Source organism: Entelurus aequoreus, linkage group LG07 (genome assembly GCF_033978785.1).
Source record: "Entelurus aequoreus isolate RoL-2023_Sb linkage group LG07, RoL_Eaeq_v1.1, whole genome shotgun sequence".
Classification (NCBI taxonomy): domain Eukaryota; kingdom Metazoa; phylum Chordata; class Actinopteri; order Syngnathiformes; family Syngnathidae; genus Entelurus; species Entelurus aequoreus.
The window spans coordinates 51,935,237-51,948,025 of record NC_084737.1 but is presented as its reverse complement, the minus strand read 5'-3'; the positions used below and the strand labels follow the sequence as shown (position 1 = coordinate 51,948,025).

At 40.0% G+C, this 12,789-nt stretch overlaps 1 long non-coding RNA gene across 1 annotated transcript in view; it reads left to right on the top strand.

The window, feature by feature from the left end:
- The window catches only part of LOC133653982 (uncharacterized), a 31,116-nt gene extending 19,296 nt beyond the window's left edge, over nucleotides 1–11,820 (top strand). The window contains exons 2-3 of the long non-coding RNA XR_009826803.1: nucleotides 11,083–11,344; nucleotides 11,443–11,820. This is a non-coding gene — a long non-coding RNA (uncharacterized LOC133653982). The remainder of the gene's footprint in view (nucleotides 1–11,082; nucleotides 11,345–11,442) is intronic.
- The last annotated feature ends 969 nt before the right edge of the window (nucleotides 11,821–12,789 follow it).

Genomic DNA, 12,789 nt, shown 5'->3' with positions numbered 1-12,789 from the left:
GACTTCTTTTCTCAGTATGTTCTGCAGTTGTACACTTGTCTGGAGAGTGTGCTTGGCATGAGTGGTAAAAGGATGCAAACCGGGAGTTTAATCCACTCTAATGTCCCTATGATGTTGTGCTGGGATCTGCATCCTGTCTCATTCGTTGAATGACAGACTTTCAGGAGCCATAGAGGAATGGGGAGTGGTGGCTGAAAAAGAAAACAGACTAATGGCTTGAAGCTGATGGGAAATGAAAGCTGCCACAAGATCAGTCAATCAAACAATTCTGTTAAAAAATAGCTTATTTTTCGACCAGAAACTGGTGTTGTTGTTGTTTGGTGGGGGTGGGTGGGGGAAATATTGTGGTTTGGGGGTGGGCCCCGCTTTCGGTTAAGTTGTCCTTGGTAATAACACGCTCCATTTACTCCATTACATTTACTTAAGTTACTTTTTGGAAATATGTTGTACTTGTCAGAGTAGTATTATTGCAACATACTTTTTACTAGAGATAAATAAATGCTTTAAAATGTAATATCGGAAATTATCAGTATCGGTTTCAACCTCCCGATTTTCCCGGGAGACTCCCGAATTTCAGTGCCCCTCCCGAAGATCTCCCGGGGCAACCATTCTCCCGATTTTCACCCGGACAACAGTATTGGGGGCGTGCCTTAAAGACACTGCCTTTAGCGTCCTCTACAACCTGTCGTCATATCCGCTTTTCCTCCATACAAACAGCGTGCCGGCCCAGTCACATTATATATGCGGCTTTTACACACACATAAGTGAATGCAAGTTATACTTGATCAACAGCCATACAGGTCACACTGAGGGTGACCGTATAAACAACTTTAACACTGTTACAAATATGCGCCACACTGTGCACCCACACCAAACAAGAATGACAAACACATTTCAGGAGAACATCCGCACCGTAACACAACATAAACACAACAGAACAAATACCCAGAACCCCTTGCAGCACTAACTCTTCCGGGACACTACAATATACATCCCCCGCTACCACCAAATCCCGGGGGGGATTATTTAAAAAAAAATTGTTTTTTTTGTCATAAAAAAATACAATCATGCATGCTTACTGACTGTATCCCTGCAGACTGTATTGATCAATATTGATATATAATGTAGGAACCAGAAATATTAATAACAGAAATAAACAACCCTTTTGTGGGAATGAGTGTGAATGAGTGTAAATGGGGGAGGGAGGTTTTTGGGTTGGTGCACTAATTGTAAGTGTATCTTGTGTTTTTTTTGTTGATTTAATAAAAAAATAAATACAAATTATTATTTTTTTATTTCTTGTGCAGCCCGGTACCAATCGATCCACGGACCGGTACCAGGCCGCGGCCCAATGTTTGGGGATCACTGATGTAAGCCACAAGGAAGTGTTTTCAATTTAGAAAAAATAATAATAATATGACTCCTTTAATGCGGCCTATAATCCGGTGTGCCTTATATATGAAAAAAGATTGTAAATAGATCATTCGTCGGCAGTGCGCCTTATAATCCGGTGCACCCTATGGTTCGGAAAATACGGTATATGCCAGCTAGGTAGCATGCACTGTAGGTGCTGAAAGAGTGGTTAATTATATTTCAATTATGTCATGTTTATTATTTGTCATGTCCCCAAGGGGGGTCATGACAAAAAATAATTAAGAAGCAACTGTCTATCTGTACTGGCCCTTTGATGAGACAACTTGTCCAGGATGTACCCTACATTTTGCCCGAGTGCAGCTGGGATAGGCTCCAGCACCTGAAAGGGACAAGCTGTAGAAAATGGATGGATGCTCTAAAGCAGTGGTTCTCAAACTTTTTTCACCAAGTACCCTCATAATCACCAACATTAAAGTACAGTAGCGTATTAGCATTAGTATTCATTAAAAACAATACAGAGGTTTTATATAACAACAAGTATATTTAATATTTTTGGGCCACTGTAACATTACACACAGCTTGAACAGTAACACTGTGTTTGAATATAGGAAAATAAAGCACTACACTTTAATCATGTGATTCTTTGGCAGCCCGTGTACCACACAGAATGAGAATCACTGCTCGAAAGCAACAGTACTCTTAATTGAGTACGATTTTTGGCTACTTTACCCACCTCTGTCGAAAGACTTTTACATAATCTACCAAATGCACATGAAGTTGCTTGAATACAAGATGCTAGTTCAGGGGTGGGCAATTAATTTTTACCGGGGGCCGCATGAGCAACCCGAGCACTGCTGGAGGGCCACATTGACAATATTTCAATTAAATTTTGCTCAATATTATTTTTGATATATACCGTAAGATAAATAATAATAATAATAATAATAATAATAATAATAATAATAATAATACTTTCATTTAACCTAACTTAACTTTATACCAAAAGCACTGCTTTGGAAATCATTTGTACCCCTTTCAGAGATCACATTTAGTTCCCCTTAAACATCCTCATGTTGCACAATGAAATGTAAGCATAGGATGAAGTGTGCATTCCTGTAACTTTCTCTAGTAACAGCATTCCATGATTAATATAAATAAATTAACATTAATAATAAATGACAGTAAAATAAGCACACGTATGACTGAGGAGTCATAGTGTAACTTTGTGTGGTGTTTGAGTTGTCTGACTTTTTGTGTGGCCATAAACGCACCAGTGGTTTAGTGGTATGCGTGTTGGTGACAGATGACAAGTTGGTTTTGGCCTGGTTTGTACGGCAGAAAATGACTAGTTTTTCGAGATAGGAGTGTTTTACTCATGTTTTTGGTGTGGTTATGGCCGAATATAAACAGTTTTGCTCAATAAAGTGACCGATATAATTCCTGTCCTCGAAGCATCTCGATAGACGTTACAATAATTGAACAGTGTTCAATTGAACGGTGTTGATGAACACCGTTAGGGCCGCTTGTTGTCACTGTCACTCAAAGTTGCATTGCAAAATTACACACAATAAATGTGTTTATTTTGTTTAGAATTCAGATGGGATTTGATTTGGTGCGCGGCATATATTTGCTGTGCGCATAGGACGCTTGAGCAGTGCGCAATTGCGCAGGCGCGCACCTTAGAGGGAACGTTGCTTGGCAGTCCATGTCTTGTTGAAAACACGCCATTCGTCATCAACTTTTCTCTTTTTAGCGTCTCGGGTGTAAACCGTGCATCACTTGTCGCTGTGCACCTTCACTCACAGGTTACACACGGACATACGCCAATAAATAACACTTTTCAAAATAAAAGCAGCACAGATGTATTGCACGCACCACATAGATGTTTTTTCAACTTTATTTTGTAATTTGTGATTGCAGCTGTTCACATTCACTCACAATCACGCACGTGCATACGTCCTCACGGAAGTAATACAAATAACGCCTTTCAAAACAAAAGCAGCACCGTTGTATTGCACACTTGACATAGATACTTTTTAAAATGTATTTTGTAATTTATGATTGGCCTCACGCGGGCCGGACAGGGACGCACAAAGGGCCGGATGTGGCCCGCGGGCCGCAGAATGCCCAGGTCTGTGCTAGTTCAACCTTCTTGAAGCCGTCACCTGTGATGTATAGTAGCTGCCATGGTACTTAAACTCCATGACATCTAAGAAAAATGTATTGCTAATACACACGAGGCCTGATCTACCAAAGATTTGCGTGTACTAAAACACGTGCAAAGTTGACTGGCAGAACCGCCGATGCATGTCGTCCTTTAATAGGTGTTATTTTTGCTCCTGCAGGGTGTTATGCCACCCTATCCATCACTATGGTACTGGTGGAGCCTTTTTAGATTGCGGCCACCCGTGCATGCGGCAGGAAGTACTGGGTAACGATGTTACCACTATGTGTCTGACCTGACCCTACACTACAAAAAAACAACAATAACAAAACAGCATAAAACTTAGAAACGGTTTCCATTGCAAATTCTGCCGACATCTGCTGAAATTATGTGAGCAACTGCACAAACATCTGCTAATTAGCACTAAACAAAAAAGTACATCGATTAGCTCTGCAGCTATTTGGTAATAAACCAAAGTATTACGCAAATGAGGAAATTAGAGTTCGTTTAGTGCACTGACTGTTTGTGTACCCTCAGGTGGCCGCTTAATTTGATCCCCAGATGGTGTGCAGCAATACAATCCCCAATGATGTGAAGTCATCATCTTGTATTTATTTGTCCACAAAGGCATAATACAAAAATGCTCTATTTGCTTGAGAAATAAGAATGAACCCTAACCCAAACTTCATGAAAACCTTTTAACACAACAGCATTCACAACAAACAACAACATTCAATGTATTGTAATAGACACTTTGGTGGGTCTCAACCTATTTCTGTGGTTCTCTAATAGAATTGCTAATGCACAGGATTTCATGGTTGGTCCACCCACTCCCTCTTTAGCTTTTTTCCAACAGCATAACTTTTTGGGTTTCTGTTGAAGCAAAAGCATCTTTATAAAAGTTCCTTTTCTGGGGTGCTGTATGTAAAAGTTCAGTGACACTTTTATAGCATATATATTTGTCACATTCAACTCACTTTTCTCACATTTAACTCATTTTCCTCACTTTTTATTTTAAATTAAATGTTGATTTTAAATAATATACCTGCACATGAATTTTAAATCTAAATCTAAATGTTAAATGTAAATCTAAAAGTTAAATCTAAATCTTATATCTAAACCTAAATCTTACATCTCAATGTTAAATATACAGGTACATCTAAATGTAAAATCTAAATCTAAATGTTAAATCCAAATGTCAATGTTAAATATTACAATTACGTGTTATATCTAAACATAAATATAAATGTCAAATACAAATATAAATGTTAATCCAAACCGAAATGTTAAGTCTGAATATAAATGTTAAATCTAAAGCTTAAATCTAAATGTAAGCGCTAAATATTAAATGTAAACCTAAATGTTGAATATAAATCAAAATGTTAAATCAAAATGTTAAATCTAAATCTAAATATTACTGTAAATCTTAAATCTAAAAGCGCTCTCCGGGGGTGGGGGCCCGGTTGCCGGTGGGGTGGGGGCGGTCTTCCCGTCCGGTTGGGGGGGGTCTCCGGGCCCCTCGGGCGGCGGGTCCCGCCTTTCTGTCCGTGTGGGGTGTGGTCTCTCGCTGGCTTGGGGTCTGGCTGCCCCCTGCTTTTCTCTTGTCCTCTGCCGGGTGCGTCTGTCTGCGGCCTGCTGCTGGCCCTTGTGGGCGGCGCGGTGGGCCAGGCTCTGGGGTTCCTGTCGCTGTCCGGCTTGGCTGCGTGGGGGCGGGGGTCCCTGGTTCCCTGGGCACCACACCTACTGTTTGTGCGATGGGCTCTCGGGGAGGCTGGGGCCGTACTCTGGCTCCCGCACACACTGGGAGTCAAATGTATTGTACATGGAAATTCACATATACTCACATACATACATACAGACATACATAGGTACCTACGCTCCCACATACATATACCAATACAGTACATATTTACACACTCAAAGTTTGTACATCCACACGCACACTCATTATACAAACATACTGTATACACATACTGTACATATACATTCACTGTACAAACATACATATACACATACAGTACATATACACTCACTGTACAAACACACACATACTGTACATATACATTCACTGTACAAACACACACATACATATACTGTACATATACATTCACTGTACAAACACACATATACACATACTGTACATATACATTCACTGTACAAACACACATACTGTATACACATACTGTACGTATACATTCACTGTACAAACACACACATTCTATACATATACATTCACTGTACAAACACACATACACATACTGTACATATACATTCACTGTACAAACACAGATATACACATACTGTACATATACAAGTACATATGCACACGTTCACTCATGCACATAATCACGTTTCATCAAACATATATTAACGTTGTTGCCCTAGGGTAAACTGGCACACTGACAAAGCTTAACCTATTGTTACTATAACAATCTACAAGGTTAATGTAGGTTGCTTCTCTTTCTTCCCCTCCATTTTTCTGCATTCTTTCGTATCTCAAGTTATCATTACGTATATGTATTGTTGCATTTGAACAATTGTATTGTTGATTATAAAGGTAAAGTATTGGTATTGTTTATTATCAATAGCACTATTTCTATTGGTATTCATATTGCTCCATTTTTAGTGTAATAATGCTCATTGTCATTTCTGTATTATTTTTTATTTTCGCTAACTGCTTATTTGCTATTACTTTTACCATCATATTTGTACATGTCGTATTTGCTGATGTTGCTCTGTTGTTGTTGTTGTTGTTGTTGTTGTTGTTGTGTTTGCTGTTGTTGTTTTTGTCTCTCTGTCTAATCCCCCTCTTGTCCCCACAATTCCCCACTCTGTCTTCCTTTTTTTCTCTTTCTATCCCCTCCTGCTCCGGCCCGGCTGCACCAAATGATTATATAAATACATTTAATAAAGTCAAAATACAAGTAAGGCAACAAGAGAAGTATCCTACACTTCTCTTTTGTAAAGTAAATCTGAACAGCCGATATGGGCATCTACATCTACTATATGATTTGCCTGAGAAGCTGGGCAGGACATTATTAAAAAATAAAATAAAATAAAAATCTAAAAGTAAGTGCTAAATGTTAAATCTAAACCTAAATGCTATTTCTAAATCTTAATGTTAAATCTAAATCAAAGTCTAAATGTGAGCGCTAAATCTCTCTCCAAGTGTAAAGATGAATATTCATAGAATGCCAATTTTCCAACAATCCTCTCAACCGCAAAGCCGCGCCCACACTCCTATATCTTTCTTACTGCAGAAGAAGGAAACATGACAGATGCTTAAAGGGGAACCACACTTTTTTGGGGAATTTTGCCTATATTCACAATCATGAGAGACAGATAGGGTTTTTTTTGTATTCTAATTTGTAAAAAATGGCTCATTCTTTGTGGGTGGCAATACAGCTAAAGGGATCAATCCATTCTTCTTCGAAATCACTTTAAAAATGCATCCAAAATACGGCAACAATATTTTATTTACATTCCGAAACCTGTATAATAACCAAGCTGTAGCAGCATTGTTTTTGTAAGAGTGAAAACTGTGGAACTGTTCATTTAGCGTAGTTTTACATGGTCTTGCGACAGCATACTACGGCATTAGCCGTAAGCTAGCTACGGCAAGAGGTAAGTTAGCTTTTGCGTCAACAGCTGAATGGCTTTTGAGGTTGTAATGCACAACACAATGCGACAAATCTGTACTGACTGAAAAACATGAACAATCATATTACAGTATCTGTAAAGTATTAGGCCACATTTCATGTTTTATTTATACATAGCTAGCTTGACAGTTTATGCAGTTGTAATAACAAGCATGATGTGCTGCATATATCATTAACAATATTGTAGTGACTCACTCCATGGACAGTTGTCTGTTTGGTCCACCTGGCCGGGGAAGTTTTTGGGTAAGCACGCCATTTATGTCTGCATAGCTTGGCTCCAAGTTTCACATTGACACCACCAAGTCACGCCGATTTCACTTTCTCTGCCTTCGTCTGCGCCAACGTTTCCCCCTAAACTTTGTGCTCGCTTCTATAACCAGCATCCTTAGCAGTGTTGGGACTAACTCGTTACAAAGTAACGCGTTACTGTAACGCTGTTATTTTCGGCGGTAACTAGTAGTCTAACGCATTTTTTTTTTATATTCAGTAACTCAATTACCGTTACTACAAACCCTGTTTCCATATGAGTTGGGAAATTGTGTTAGATCAATCAATCAATCAATGTTTATTTATATAGCCCTAAATCACAAGTGTCTCAAAGGGCTGTACAAGCCACAACGACATCCTCGGTAAAGAGCCCACATAGATGTGAATATAAACGGAATACAATGATTTGCAAATATTTTTCAACCCATATTCAGTTGAATATGCTACAAAGACAACATATTTGATGTTCAAACTGATAAACTTTTTTTTTTTTGCAAATAATAATTAACTTTAGAATTTGATGCCATCAACACGTGACAAAGAAGTTGGGAAAGGTGGCAATAAATACTGATAAAGTTGAGGAATGCTCATCAAACACTTATTTGGAACATCCCACAGGTGAACAGGCAAATTGGGAACAGGTGGGTGCCATGATTGGGTATAAAAGTAGATTCCATGAAATGCTCAGTCATTCACAAACAAGGATGGGGCGAGGGTCACCACTTTGTCAACAAATGCGTGAGCAAATTATTGAACAGTTTAAGAAAAACCTTTCTCAACCAGCTATTGCAAGGAATTTAGGGATTTCACCATCTACGGTCCGTAATATCATCAAAGGGTTTAGAGAATCTGGAGAAGTCACTGCACGTAAGCAGCCAAGCCCGTGACCTTCGATCCCTCAGGCTGTACTGCATCAACAAGCGACATCAGTGTGTAAAGGATATCACCACATGGGCTCAGGACCACTTCAGAAACCCACTGTCAGTAACTACAGTTGGTCACTACATCTGTAAGTGCAAGTTAAAACTCTCCTATGCAAGGCGGAAACCGTTTATCAACAACACCCAGAAACGGCGTCGGCTTCGCTGGGCCTGAGCTCATCTAAGATGGACCGATACAAAGTGGAAAAGTGTTCTGTGGTCTGACGAGTCCACATTTCAGATTGTTTTTGGAAACTGTGGACGTTGTGTCCTCCGGACCTAAAAGGAAAAAAAACATCCGGATTGTTATAGGTGCAAAGTTGAAAAGCCAGCATCTGTGATGGTATGGGGGTGTATTAGTGCCCAAGACATGGGTAACTTACACATCTGTGAAGGCGCCATTAATGCTGAAAGGTACATACAGGTTTTGGAGCAACATATGTTGCCATCGACGCCCCTGCTTATTTCAGCAAGACAATGCCAAGCCACGTGTTACATCAACGTGGCTTCACAGCAAAGAGTGTGGGTACTAGACTGGCCTGCCTGTAGTCCAGACCTGTCTCCCATTGAAAATGTGTGGCGCATTATGAAGCCTAAAATATCACAACGGCGACCCCCGGACTGTTGAACAACTTAAGCTGTACATCAATCAAGAATGGGAAAGAATTCCACCTGAGAAGCTTAAAAAATGTGTCTCCTCAGTTCCCAAACGTTTACAGAGTGTTGTTAAAAGGAAAGGCCATGTAACACAGTGGTGAACATGCCCTTTCCCAACTACTTTGGCACGTGTTGCAGCCATGAAATTCTAAGTTAATTATTATTTGCAAAAAAAAAAATACAGTTTATGAGTTTGAACATCAAATATCTTGTCTTTGTAGTGCATTCAATTGAATATGGGTTGAAAAGGATTTGCAAATCATTGTATTCCGTTTATATTTACATCTAACACAATTTCCCAACTCATATGGAAACAGGGTTTGTACATGATGCGTTACTGCGTTATTTTCGTTATTTTTTATATAGTATTGGCTAGAAACTGAGAAGATCTGAGTGTGTTTTATTGGAGATCTGCGGTGTCGTCCTTCTGATTCTTCCTGTGTCACAAGGAAGAGAGAGGCGCGCTGTGTGTGGGTGTGTGTGGGGCGAGGTGGGGGGGTCGGGGTGGTCTGTGTTTACTAACAAGACATCATGGCGGAGCCGAAGCCGAGTTTCTTAACATGGAGATATTTTCACTACTCTTTTGTCGAGCACAAAGAAAATAACATTTTAGTTAAATGTAAATTTTGTCTTGGATCAAAGATCCTATCTCCTGCCCAAAACAGCAATTCAAATCTGCTGAAACAGCTTCAAAAGCAACATGCTTCGACGAAGCTATTAAAGAGAGACACAGACTCCGATGCCACTTCACCTCCACCTCCACCTCCACCTAAGGATTTTAACGAAGGGACTGTTAGCCACACACACACACACACACACACACACACACACACACACACACACACACACACACACACACACACACACACACACACACACACACACACACACACACACACACACACACACACACACACACACACAAAGTGATAGACAAAATAGACACAGAATACAGAAAGTAAGACCAAAAACAAGAGCAACCGCAATAACAACAGAACAAATTATGTTTATTGAAGGTTATTTCTCTGAGTAAGACCGCAATACTGCAATAAAGTAAACATCACAATGATATAAGCTTTGTTGCTGGAGCGAGAACCTAATTAGGACGGATTAGACACTTAAAAAAAAAAGTCATGGAATGATGTCTAATCCCTGTCTATCAATGATCATTTTGGTTCAGCTCACGTGAGACCTGATTTAGAAACTCAACAGCATAAAACACAATCTTAGTTGCATTTTTCACAGACGCAAACATTCCCATCTCTAGCAAAAATCATAAATAACTTACATAAAGGTGGCAAAGAGCTGGCACGGTCTACTGTACCACAAGTCTCGTTAAATGAACAAGTCTGTTCTACAGCCTTGCAAACGACTGCGTGAAATAGAGCCAGGCGAGTGAAAACAGGGCAATTTTATGCCTATGTCGTGTGGGACAGAAAGTTCCGCTGGGGTTCCAGATTTGTCATTTTATAGTGACACCAGAGGTAAGCGTAGAGTGTCAAATGGGATTGACACTGACGCTCCATGCACACGGGGTTACATCTGTGCTGTAATGCAGAGAGATTGAGTGCGAGCAAAGGATGGCTGATTGGGAAATGAATAGCTTGCGAGCATATACCCTGACCGGCTTCATCATCAGTCCTCATTCACGTTTATTCACACTCCGACTTCCTCCCACCTCCAAAGACATGCCCCTGGGGGTAGGCTGATTGGCAACACTAAATTGGCCCTAGTGTGTGAATGTGAGTCTGAATGTAGTCTGCCCGAGTGCAGCTGGGATAGGCTCCAGCACCCCTGTGACCCAGAGAGGGACAAGCTGTAGATAATGAATGGATGGATGTTTTCTTCGACACAAAGTTTAAGGTTTACAGACCATACATATCCAATACTATGAGATTTTTGTGAAGTCCGTACACACACATTTTTCAAGATATATAAATGATCTTAAAAAAGGGCATGAGCTCCTTAGTGAAAAAATAAGATTTTTTTAGGATGTATTTTTTGCATAACTTTATGGTGACATTTTTTTCTGTTATGACAGGGCAGCCATAACAAATGAGAAGCAAGGTACCCCCTGCAGTAAGGGGGTGATAAGATCTCGCTGTCACGGCCCGAGCGCATACCAATGCACATTCATCTGTGCGCTTGGCTGAGCGCACCTCCAAGAGCGCTTCAGGCGCGTGACAGTCCGGCTGCAATCAATCGCCAGCAATCAACACACCTGAAGCTGATGATGAGACCTGCCTTCATAAGCCAGCACAACCTGCTATCCCGCGCCAGAACGTAGTTTCCTGTTTCATACAGTAAGGACTTGTAATCAAGCTCTATGCATACTCTCTCTGTGTTTCTTCCCCCCGCCGTGTTTCACTTGTCTTGTGTCCTCCTTGTCGATTTCCAACAGCAGACTTCCGTTCCCGCATCACGAGCTGTGTGACTCGTGATTCATTCCCGTGTTCCCTCTGCTTTCCTGACTGCCTCTTGGATCTCGACCTCCCGCCTGGACACAGACTTTTGACGCCTCGCTATCGCCCCCGACTTCCTGCCTGTGCTCACGGACCTACGAGCCTGCCTCGCCCCTATTTGAACTCCCGTACCTCTCGCTCAACACTCCCGGTAACACTCTCCAGTTAATTCACACACATAGTCGCACACCACACACACATTTTGGATTAGTACACACACTTCTTTCATTATTTATATATATATATATATATATTGTATAGTGTATATATATGAATAAATAGAGCTAAAACTACGTCCCTCCTGTCTGTGCCGTCTCCTCCTCCTGTGCACATAACACTCGCAAGACTAAAACATGATGATATTTCTCATTCAAAAGAAAACTTTCTTGTTCGCAGAAGCCTACTAAAGAGCATGATTAAACAGAATATGTTTAATACTTAAAAGCTATTGCTCAGGTCATGCTTGTGTTACTAGTTTCAAATTTGATTAACTGGAATAATAAATTATTTTTTTTGTCGGTTTCCACTGCCTTCACTCTCCTAGGTGAACTGGAACACAGAATAACTGAATCAATGAATGAAGGAGTGAATTGCCATTTTCTTCCCTGAATCTCGGTCTGATTAATTACACATTTTCCAAGCTCATCATACAAAACAATAACATTTCCCCAGTGAAATCATGTTTCAGTTTCAATGTCCATTTGTTAGTTTGAATTCAAGCACAATGGTTATCTCTTCTTTCCACACATCAGTGAGCACCATCTTACCAGTGTTGGGTTAGTTACTGAAAACCAGTAACTAGTTACAGTTACTAGTTACTTTATTTCAAAAGTAACTCAGTTACTAACTGAGTTACTTACACCAAAAAGTAATGCGTTACTGTGAAAAGTAACTATTTAGTTACTTCTTTTTTTAAAGCTCCCATTAATGCCCTTTTAGCCTTCATTTCAGTACTGTTATTGCACTGGAGAATAATACAATGTGTTGATCAACTTGACATGCATTTGCATCACTGAACTCTGCTAAGCAATGTGCTCTACATACAACACACAAAGACAAAGATATGTTTCAAAGGGCCAACTTATTTCAGGCCAGAACAAATTGACAAAACTATTTTAAATAGCTGCAACATAACATACATAAGTAACAAACAGCATAATAACAACATAGCTGTAAACGAAATACGTACTTTAACTTTATTTTTACATATCAAAGCCTAACCAGGCGTTTTTTCTCTCAAGGAATTCTGAAATAAAATCATGTCTGAAGCCCAGAACACTCTACAC